We start from the raw sequence: 9,891 nt of genomic DNA, 5'->3' as shown, positions 1-9,891 counted from the left end.
CCCTCTGCAGCTCCTGCCCCATAGATCTGAACCACAGCAATTCCTAACCCATAGATCAGACCCAAATCTTCCCTACATCAGCTCCTGCTCATAGATCTGACCCACATCAGCCCCACAGCAGCTCCTACCCCATATATCTGACCCACATCAGCCCCACAGCAGATTTTGCCCCATAGATATGTGCCACGTCTGCCCCACAGCAGCTCCTGCGACATAGATCTTACCCAGATCTGCTCCACAGCAGCTGCTGCCCCATAGATCTGACCAACATCAGCCCCACAGCACGTCCTGCCCCAATGATCTGACCCACATGTGGAACACAGCAGCTCCTGCCCCATAGACCCTACCAAGATGTGCAGCACAGCATCTCCTGCCCATAGATCTGACCCACATCTGCCCCACAGCACCTCCTGCCCCATAGATCTGACCCACATCAGCCCCACAGCAGCTCCTGCCTTATAGATCTTACCCAAATCTGCCCCACTACTGCTCCTGCCCCATTGATCAGACCAACAGCAGCTCTTCCCCATAGATCTGACGAACATGTTCCCCACAGCAGCTCCTGCCCCATAGATCTGACCCTCAGCATCTCCTGCCCCATAGATCTGACCCACATCAGCCCCACAGCAGCTCCTGCCCCATAGATCTGACCCAAATCAGCCCCACAGCATCTCCTGCCCCATAGATCTGACCCACATGTGCCCCACAGCAGCTCCAAACTCATAGATCTGACCCACATCAGTCCAACAGCAGATTTTGCACCATAGATATGTTCCTCATCAGCCCCACAGCAGCTCCTGCCCCATAGATCTGACCCACATCAGCCCCACAGCAGCTCCTGCCTTATAGATATGACCCCCATCAGACCCACAGCAGCTTCTACCCCACAGATCTGACCTACATGTGCTCCACTGCAGCTCCAGTCCCGTAGATCTGACCCACAGCAGCCCATGCCCCATAGATCTGACCAACATCAGCCACACAGCAGCTCCTGACCCATACATCTGTCCCAAATCTGCCCCAAACCATCTCCTGCCCCATAGATCTAACTCACATGTGCCCCACAGCAGCTCCTGCTCCATAGATCTGACCCACAGCAGCTCCTGCCCTATAGATCTGACCAACATCAGCCCCACTGCAGCTCCTGCCCTATAGATCTGACATACATCAGCCCCACATCAGCTCCTGCCCCATAGATCTGACCCTCATCAGCCCCATAGCATCTCCCGCTCCATAGATCTTAACCGTATCAGCCCCACAGCAGCTCCTGCCCCATAGATCTGACCCACATCTTCACCACAGCAGCTCTTGCCCCATAGATCTGACCCACATCTGCCCCACAGCAGCTCCTGACCCATAGATCTGACCCACATCAACCCCACAGAAGCTCCTGCCCCGTAGATCTGAACCACATCTGCCCCACAGCAGATTTTACCCCACAGACCTGACCCACATCAGCCCCACAGCAGCTCATGCCCCATAGATCTGACCCGCATCAGCCACACAGCAGGTCCTGCCCCATAGACCTGACACACATCAGCCCCACATCAGCTCCTGCCCCATAGATCTGACTCACAGCATCTCCTGCCCCATAGATCTGACCCACATCAGCCCCACAGCAGCTCCTGCCCCATAGATCTGACCCACATCTGCAACACAGCAGCACTTGCCCCATAGATCTGACCCACATCTGCCCCACAGCAGCTCCTGACCCATAGATCTGAACCACATCTGCCCCACAGCAGATTTTACCCCACAGATCTGACCCACATCAGCCCCCAGGAGATCCTGCCCCATAGATCTGACCCACATCAGCCCCACAGCAGCTTCTGCCACCTAGATCTGACCCAAGTCAGCCCCACAGCAGATCCTGCCCCATAGATCTGACCCACATCATCCCCACAGCAGCTCCTGCCCCATAGATCTGACCCACATTAGACCCACAACAGCTGCTGACCCATAGATCTGACCCAAATCAGCCCCGCAGCATCTCCTGCTCCATAGATCTGATCCACATGTGCCCCACAGCAGCTCCAAACTCATAGATCTGACCCACATCAGTCCAACAGCAGATTTTGCACAATAGATATGTCCCTCATCTGCCACACAGCAACTCCTGCCCCATAGATATGACCTACATCATCCCCTCTGCAGCTCCTGCCCCATAGGTCTGACCCACATGTGCCCCACAGCAGCTCCTGCCATATAGATCTAACCACCATCAGCCCCAAAGCAGCTCCTGCCCCATAGATCTGACCCACATCAGCCACACAGCATCTCCTGATTCATAAATCTGACCCACATCAGCCCCACAGCAGCTCCTGCCCCATAGATCTGACACAAATCTGCCCCACAGAACCTCTGCCTCATAGATCTGACCCAAGTCAGCCCCACAGCAGCTCCTGCCTTATAGATATGACTCCCATCAGCCCCACAGCAGCTTCTACCCCATAGACCAGACCCACATGTGCTCCACTGCAGCTCCAGTCCCGTAGATCTGAACCACAGCAGCCCATGCCCCATAGATCTGACCTTCATCAGCCACACAGCAGCTCCTGACCCATACATCTGACCCAAATCTGCCCCACACCTTCTCCTGCCCCATAGATCTAATTCAAATGTGCCCCACAGCAGCTCCTGCCCATAGATCTGACCCACAGCAGCTCCTGCCCTATAGATCTGACCAACATCAGCCCCACAGCAGCTCCTGCCACATACATATGACCCAAATCTGCCCCACACCATCTCCTGCCGCATAGATCTAACTCACATGTGCCCCACAGCAGCTCCGGCTCCATAGATCTGACCCACATGTGCCCCACAGCAGCTCCGAACTCATAGATCTGACTCACATCAGTCCAACAGCAGATTTTGCACCATAGATATGTCCCTCATCTGCCCCACAGCAACTCCTGCCCCATAGATATGACCTACATCATCCCCTCTGCAGCTCCTGCCCCATAGGTCTGACCCACATGTGCCCCACAGCAGCTCCTGCCATATAGATCTAACCACCATCAGCCCCAAAGCAGCTCCTGCCCCAGAGATCTGACCCACATCAGCCACACAGCAGCTCCTGCCCCATAGATCTGACCCACAGCAGCTCCTGCCCTATACATCTGATTCAAATCTGCCCCACAGCAGCTCCTGCTCCATAGCTCTGACCCACATGTGCCCCAGAGCAGCACTGCCCCACTGATTTGACCCACATCAGCCCCACAGCATCTCCTGCCCCATAGAACTGACCCACATCAGCCACAGCAGCTCCTGACCTATAGATCTGACCCACATCTGACCCACAGCAGCTCCTGCCCCATAGATCTGACCCACATCTGCCCCACAGCAGCTCCTGCCCCATAGATCTGACCCACATCTGCCCCACAGCAGCCCCTGCCCCATAGATCTGACCCACATCAGCCCCACAGCCGCTCCTGACTTATAGATCTTACCCAAATCTGCCCCACTGCTGCTCCTGCCCCATTGATCAGACCAACAGCAGCTCTTCCCCATAGATCTGACCAACATGTTCCCCACAGCAGCTCCTGCGCCATAGATCTGACCCACAGCATCTCCAGCCCCATAGATCTGACCCACATCAGACCCACAGCAGCTCCTGCCACATAGATCTGAACCAAATCAGCCCCGCAGCAGCTCCTGCACCATAGATCTGACCCACATGTGCCCCACAGCAGCTCCAAACTCATAGATCTGACCCACATCAGTCCAACAGCAGATTTTGCACCATAGATATGTCCCTCATCTGCCCCACAGCAACTCCTGCCCCATAGATATGACCTACATCAACCCCTCTGCAGCTCCTGCCCCATAGGTCTGACCCACATGTGCCCCACAGCAGCTCCTGCCATATAGATCTAACCACCATCAGCCCCAAAGCAGCTCCTGCCCCATAGATCTGACCCACATCAGCCACACAGCAGCTCCTGACTCATAAATCTGACCCACATCAGCCCCACAGCAGCTCCTGCCCCATAGATCTGACCCAAGTCAGCCCCACAGCAGCTCCTGCCCCATAGATCTGACCCAAGTCAGCCCTACAGCAGCTCCTGCCTCATAGATCTGACCCAAATCTGCCCCACAGCAGCTCCAGACCTGTAGATCTGACCCACATCTGACCCACAGCAGCTCCTGCCTCATAGATCTGACCAACATCAGCCCCACATCAGCTCCTGCCCCATAGATCTGACCCTCATCAGCCCCATAGCATCTCCCGCTCCATAGATCTTAACCGTATCAGCCCCACAGCAGCTCCTGCCCCATAGATCTGACCCACATCTGCACCACAGCAGCTCTTGCCCCATAGATCTGACCCACATCTGCCCCACAGCAGCTCCTGACCCATAGATCTGAACCACATCTGCCCCACAGCAGATTTTACCCCACAGATCTGACCCACATCAGCCCCCAGGAGATCCTGCCCCATAGATCTGACCCACATCAGCCCCACAGCAGCTCCTGCCCCATAGATCTGACCCACATCAGCCCCACAGCAGCTCCTGCCTCATAGATCTGACCCAAATCTGCCCCACAGCAGCTCCTGCCTTATAGATATGACCCCCATCAGCCCCACAGCAGCTTCTACCCCATAGAACTGACCCACATGTGCTCCACTGCAGCTCCAGTCCCGTAGATCTGACCCACAGCAGCCCATGCCACATAGATCTGACCAACATCAGCCACACAGCAGCTCCTGACCCATACATCTGACCCAAATCTGCCAAACACCATCTCCTGCCCCATAGATCTAACTCACATGTGCCCCACAGCAGCTCCTGCCCATAGATCTGACCCACATCAGACCCACAGCAGCTGCTGACCCATAGATCTGACCCAAATCAGCCCCGCAGCATCTCCTGCACCATAGATCTGACCCACATGTGCCCCACAGCAGCTCCTGCGCCATAGATCTGACTTACAGCATCTCCTGCCCCATAGATCTGACCCACATCAGACCCACAGCAGCTGCTGACCCATAGATCTGACCCAAATCAGCCCCGCAGCATCTCCTGCACCATAGATCTGACCCACATGTGCCCCACAGCAGCTCCAAACTCATAGATCTGACCCACATCAGTCCAACAGCAGATTTTGCACCATAGATATGTCCCTCATCTGCCCCACAGCAACTCCTGCCCCATAGATATGACCTACATCAACCCCTCTGCAGCTCCTGCCCCATAGGTCTGACCCACATGTGCCCCACAGCAGCTCCTGCCATATAGATCTAACCACCATCAGCCCCAAAGCAGCTCCTGCCCCATAGATCTGACCCACATCAGCCACACAGCAGCTCCTGACTCATAAATCTGACCCACATCAGCCCCACAGCAGCTCCTGCCCCATAGATCTGACCCAAGTCAGCCCCACAGCAGCTCCTGCCCCATAGATCTGACCCAAGTCAGCCCTACAGCAGCTCCTGCCTCATAGATCTGACCCAAATCTGCCCCACAGCAGCTCCAGACCTGTAGATCTGACCCACATCTGACCCACAGCAGCTCCTGCCTCATAGATCTGACCAACATCAGCCCCACATCAGCTCCTGCCCCATAGATCTGACCCTCATCAGCCCCATAGCATCTCCCGCTCCATAGATCTTAACCGTATCAGCCCCACAGCAGCTCCTGCCCCATAGATCTGACCCACATCTGCACCACAGCAGCTCTTGCCCCATAGATCTGACCCACATCTGCCCCACAGCAGCTCCTGACCCATAGATCTGAACCACATCTGCCCCACAGCAGATTTTACCCCACAGATCTGACCCACATCAGCCCCCAGGAGATCCTGCCCCATAGATCTGACCCACATCAGCCCCACAGCAGCTCCTGCCCCATAGATCTGACCCACATCAGCCCCACAGCAGCTCCTGCCTCATAGATCTGACCCAAATCTGCCCCACAGCAGCTCCTGCCTTATAGATATGACCCCCATCAGCCCCACAGCAGCTTCTACCCCATAGAACTGACCCACATGTGCTCCACTGCAGCTCCAGTCCCGTAGATCTGACCCACAGCAGCCCATGCCACATAGATCTGACCAACATCAGCCACACAGCAGCTCCTGACCCATACATCTGACCCAAATCTGCCAAACACCATCTCCTGCCCCATAGATCTAACTCACATGTGCCCCACAGCAGCTCCTGCCCATAGATCTGACCCACATCAGACCCACAGCAGCTGCTGACCCATAGATCTGACCCAAATCAGCCCCGCAGCATCTCCTGCACCATAGATCTGACCCACATGTGCCCCACAGCAGCTCCTGCGCCATAGATCTGACTTACAGCATCTCCTGCCCCATAGATCTGACCCACATCAGACCCACAGCAGCTCCTGCCCCATAGATCTGACCCAAATCAGCCCCGCAGCAGCTCCTGCACCATAGATCTGACCCACATGTGCCCCACAGCAGCTCCAAACTCATAGATCTGACCCACATCAGTCCAACAGAAGATTTTGCACCATAGATATGTCCCTCATCTGCCCCACAGCAACTCCTGCCCCATAGATATGACCCACATCATCCCCTCTGCAGCTCCTGCCCCATAGGTCTGACCCACATGTGCCCCACAGCAGCTCCTGCCATATAGATCTAACCACCATCAGCCCCAAAGCAGCTCCTGCCCCATAGATCTGACCCACATCAGCCACACAGCAGCTCCTGACTCATAAATCTGACCCACATCAGCCCCACAGCAGCTCCTGCCCCATAGATCTGACCCAAATCAGCCCCACAGCATCTCCTGCCCCATAGATATGACCTACATCATCCCCTCTGCAGCTCCTGCCCCATAGGTCTGACCCACATGTGCCCCACAGCAGCTCCTGCCATATAGATCTAACCACCATCAGCCCCAAAGCAGCTCCTGCCCCATAGATCTGACCCACATCAGCCACACAGCAGCTCCTGACTCATAAATCTGACCCACATCAGCCCCACAGCAGCTCCTGCCCCATAGATCTGACCCAAGTCAGCCCCACAGCAGCTCCTGCCCCATAGATCTGACCCAAGTCAGCCCCACAGCAGCTACTGCCTCATAGGTCTGACCCAAATCTGCCCCACAGCAGCTCCTGCCTCATAGATCTGACCCAAGTCAGCCCCACAGCAGCTCCTGCCTTGTAGATATGACCCCCATAAGCCCCACAGCAACTTCTACCCCATAGATCTGACCCACATGTGCTCCACTGCAGCTCCAGTCCCGTAGATCTGAACCACAGCAGCCCATGCCCCATAGATCTGCCTCTCATCAGCAACACAGCAGCTCCTGACCCATACATCTGACCCAAATCTGCCCCACACCATCTCCTGCCCCATAGATCTAACTCACATGTGCCCCACAGCAGCTCCTGCCCCATAGATCTTACCCACATCAGACCCACAGCAGCTGCTGACCCATAGATCTGACCCAAATCAGCCCCACAGCATCTCCTGCACCATAGATCTGACCCACATGTGCCCCACAGCAGCTCCAAACTCATAGATCTGACCCACATCAGTCCAACAGCAGATTTTGCACCATAGATATGTCCCTCATCTTCCCCACAGCAACTCCTGCCCCATAGATATGACCTACATCATCCCCTCTGCAGCTCCTGCCCCATAGGTCTGACCCACATGTGCCCCACAGCAGCTCCTGCCCCATAGATCTGACCCACATCAGTCTCACAGAAGCTCCTACCCCATAGATCTGACACACATGTGCCCCACAGCTGCTCCACGGCACGGTTTCCCCGGCTCGGTGCGGCTCGCAAGCTTTGCGGCGCCGGCTATGCGTTTTTGCTTGCGGAGACGCCACGGGAGCGACATTTGGCTGATTCCGAGGAACGTCCGAGCACCACGGCCCGCTCGGAGCCGGGTAGACTGTGCCGACCTAGTCGAGACGCATGGGCAGCGACGCCTAGCCGCCGACGCCGTGCCCCCCCCCCCTTCCCCCCACCCTCTGGAGACGCTCGGAGCCGGGTAGACAGTGCCAGCGCAGAGGAGCCACCATGAGAGCGACACTTGGCCACTTCCGCGGAACGTCCAAGCCGAGCGGAGCCCGCCGGGAGAGGCTGGACCGTGCCGGCGCACTCGAGCCGCCGCGGCTGAGACCGCTGGACGCCACCGCGGAACGTCCGAACCGAACGGAGCCCGTTGGGAGACGTTGGACCGTGCCGGCGCACTCGAGCTGCGATGGCCAGGGGTCGAGCCGTGTTGACCGTGCCGGAGCACCGGAGGCGCCACGGAGACGCCACTCGGCCGCAGCCGCGGAACGACCAGGGTGCACGTACGAGCCGGCCGCTGTTCGCTGGGTCAGGGCGCACCCGGGCTTCTCGCCGTCCTGCCACCGCCACCGCGGTTTTGCCCTTTTGTCTGCGTGTTTGTTTGTTCGTCCGCTCGTTCGTACTTTGGTCCGTTCGATCGTTTGTCCGTGCCCCCACGTGCCCTCTCGGTTTTATTATTTTCCGTTTGTTTGTTTGTTTGTTTATTTGTTTGTTTGTTTTTCTCGTGGGTTCTTCTTTACTTTCCACTTTTTTAGATTTTGAAAAAGCCGCCCCGCCCCCCTCGCCTCCCCGGCTCTGCAGGAAGAGCGTGGGCGCGTGCGCGGGCCCCGCCCACCGGGGTCCGTTCGGGCCGGATATCCAGACTGCGGGCAGGCCGCGTGGCGAGGGATGGCGGAAGAGCGGCGGGAAGACGGCAGCGTCGAGAGGTGGGCCGGCGGGAGGCGGCCGCGTCCCCCGCCGGGTTCGCGCCTAGCCTCTCTCCCAGCCGGCAGATGAGGTGGAACGGTACGTAGGATTTTCGGCGGGAGGAGGAGGTGGTGGCGGTGGTGGCGGTGGTGGCGGTGGTGGTGGTGGCGGCGGCGGGGCTGGGGGGTGGCGAGGCGTTTTGGCGGGCTCCAGTCGCCGAGTCGAGCCGCCATTGAGCCGAGCCGTCAGGAGCACCCCGGCGGAAAAAGGAAAGAAAAGAAAAAAAACAAACGGGCCAATCGGGTCCAAACAAATAACCGAGCGAGTGACTGACCAAACAACAAACAAACAAACAAACAAATAAAAAAACACGGTCGCGGGCCGGTCGGGCGAGATGCGTCCGGGAGAGGGGGGGTTGTGGGCGAGGGCCAGGGTGGGGGCAGGCGGAGGCGGGCTGCCGTCGGGTACGGGTTGGGTTCCCGCTCGTGCGGTGTGGACCGGGGGGGGGGGGAAGGTGGAGGATGGATGCGGGGCCGGGAAGATCAGGCGCCGGCCAGCAGCCAGGTCTACCCGCATACCCGCAACCCCGTTGCGGACCCCCCCATCCCTCCTCGGCCACGCAAGCGACCCCCTTCTTCGTGACAGAGGCCGTGCCGGTCCAGGCCGGGCCGGGCCTACTCACGCGTGGGCGACGAGGAGAAAGAGAAGAGAAGGGAAGGGAAAAGAAGGGAAGGGAAGGGAAGGGAAGGGAAGGGAAGGCAGAAGTCAAAGAAAAGTAGAAGAGAAGAAGGTGTGAAAAAGTACAGATAGATCGTAAAATGCGCGGTAAAATAAAATAAAATAAAATAAAATAAAATAAAAGTAATAAAAAATGGGGGTGCGGAAGAGCGATATTAATAATTGCATGAATAACTAAAGAAATAATAAGGAAATATGGGGAAAAGAAAATTTTAAAAAAAAAAGAAAGAAAAAATATTTAAAAAGGGGAAAAAAGGGAAAAAAAAGAAAAAATGGGGAAAAAAGGAGAAAAATAGGAAAAAAAAATTAAAAGAAACAAAAATATTAAAATAAAAACAAAAACAAGAAAAAACCCACCACAATAATGGAGGAAGCAAGCGTGCCCGAGGGAGGACAAACGGCGGAGACAGTCGTGCGCGAGGACGCCCGAGCTCGAATGCCGGACCACAGGTCTACCCTACCT

The sequence above is a fragment of the Coturnix japonica genome, chromosome 32 (genome assembly GCF_054131305.1).
Source record: "Coturnix japonica strain WE chromosome 32, WE-NBRP24, whole genome shotgun sequence".
Taxonomy (NCBI): Eukaryota; Metazoa; Chordata; class Aves; order Galliformes; family Phasianidae; genus Coturnix; species Coturnix japonica.
This window is presented reverse-complemented; position numbering follows the sequence as displayed.